Raw genomic sequence first — 2,500 nt, 5'->3', positions numbered from 1 at the left:
TGAGCATTAGCAAAAGTCAATTGCACAAAGCAAATGCAATACAAACTGATCAAGTACATTAAAGAACGCTACGTAGCAGGACTTCTTTCCAAGAATGGTGTCCGCAACGGGAGGGCAAGCGTCCTTCCCAGGTTTTCCTAGTAAACCTTGTATGGTAAACATACCCAAGCGTGTCTGTAAGCACGCAACGAAAGTCACGAACGGGCACATACCTAGGGAATGTACTCTACGTACTTGGACTTTTGTCCAAGAATGGTGTCCGCGACGGTCGGGCACTGCGACGCAATAACCAAATCCTAGGATTGTAACTTTAGTGTGCACAAACATAAACATTAACGCGTTCGCTCGGGCTGCGCCGTCCGTGTTGAACACAAATGTGGGTGATTATATGCGTGGAGGGACAAAAACATACGAGGAGGAGACAGTTTTCTGCACGATGTGCACAGAGCTCATTTCGTCGTCCCGGGCGAATGGAAAACACAAACATCGCGAGTATCGTTCTAGGTTTCTGTCTATAAAAGGGCAGGCCAAAAGGTGACCGGTTGAGATAAGCATTTTAAGCATACAAACACTTTATTGGAACTTTTGATACAAAAACAAGGTACGTACATGTAGGTTGTACCAACATGGACATCTATGAACGCGTACGCTCGGGCTGCGCCCTCCGTCTTGTACTTTCCCTGATCGGTACACAGTTTTGGTGCACTGCTATTCCGACCGGCAACTTGTACCAACATATACATCCATGAACGCGTACGTAGTGTACTTTCCCTGATCGGTACACACTGTTGGTGCACGGCATAAGAAAAGAGCTAAAATGGTCAAACTCAATCCATTTCAACAATAGATAGTCGATAGTAGCTGTGCCGATGAAGTAGGGCACGATGCAAGTTAATGTTGTTTAATGAATAACATGTCCGCCATACATTTCAGTACAAAATTGCTCGGTCAGACCTACAAAGTGCTATATCTCGAATACGAGGCGTCGGACTGGGGGTTGTAGAACAATTTTAAGTTCGTCTAATGATTCTACATCCGATTCTGGATAGCGGTTTTTGACCACTTTTCAATATTTTGTGACACCCCGAACCTAGGGGCAGCTCCTAGCTTTTTCAAAAATGTGCACCGATCGGGCCGGAGAGCTCGTGTGGCTCAAAACATGTTTTTCGCTAAAACACCTCAAAACGTGTCGAGAACGCACCCTAGCTCTTGTTTTTCAAAAGTTATGGCCATTTAAAGTGAGGTGGTTTTTGCTTCAAAATAGCTATTTTACCCGTCCCTATGGCCATGCTTTAAATTTTCACGAAAATGCCAGGTCAGACCTAGGGCGGGCCATATCTTGAATACTAAACGTCGCAGACATTGGTCGTAGAACAATTTTAAGTTCGTCTAATGATTCTACATCCGATTCTGGATAGCGGTTTTTGACCACTTTTCAATATTTTGTGACACCCCGAACCTAGGGGCAGCTCCCTAGCTTTTTCAAAAATGTGCACCGAACGGGCCGGAGAGCTCGTGTGGCTCAAAACATGTTTTTCGCTAAAACACCTCAAAACGTGTCGAGAACGCACCCTAGCTCTTGTTTTTCAAAAGTTATGGCCATTTAAAGTGAGGTGGTTTTTGCTTCAAAATAGCTATTTTACCCGTCCCTATGGCCATGCTTTAAATTTTCACGAAAATGCCAGGTCAGACCTAGGGCGGGCCATATCTTGAATACTAAACGTCGCAGACATTGGTCGTAGAACAATTTTAAGTTCGTCTAATGATTCTACATCCGATTCTGGATAGCGGTTTTTGACCACTTTTCAATATTTTGTGACACCCCGAACCTAGGGCAGCTCCCTTAGCTTTTTTCAAAAATGTGCACCGAGCGGGCCGGAGAGCTCGTGTGGCTCAAAACATGTTTTTCGCTAAAACCCCTCAAAACGTGTAAGGAACGCACCCTAGATGATAAAAAGTGCAATCAGAATGTCAATCGACAACTTTGTTGGGGGTACCATTTTACTCTACGGGCCAGTAGCTTAGGCGCGCCAACAGCGCTTTCCTTTCGGGTTCCCATTTTTGCCCTCCTGGGATTATGATCATTTGCTCATTGCCTACTATAGGAGGGTACCTTGCTACGAGGTCAAACATGAAGATTGCACCAAATCGTAGTTTTTACCTCTATTTAGTCGTAGGAGCATGGTTTGCAGTGGCAGTGGGTCATTAAGCCCCCGTTTGGGTCATACGTCCCTCCGCGATAAAAATCGTCGCATGCCCATAGTCCGGAACTAATGAAGCAAAAGTGGTGTCTGGTGGGCTCTGCCGATGATTTTAACCTATGATTTTGAGCTTCCACCCCATAAAAATCGTTCCCTTGGAGTAGTACATCACGGGTCTACGGACCCAAAGACTTCGTCGTGATGGTTTCTAGTAAAAAGTTGTAACAGCTAAGGGTTTTGAATACGCGTATATTAACCATTGCTTGAAACTAAGCTTCGTTGTCTTTAAACTCTGCAAG

Source organism: Anopheles arabiensis (genome assembly GCF_016920715.1).
Source record: "Anopheles arabiensis isolate DONGOLA chromosome X unlocalized genomic scaffold, AaraD3 X_pericentromeric_contig0005, whole genome shotgun sequence".
Lineage (NCBI taxonomy): Eukaryota > Metazoa > Arthropoda > Insecta > Diptera > Culicidae > Anopheles > Anopheles arabiensis.
Note: the sequence above shows the minus strand (reverse complement) of the source record.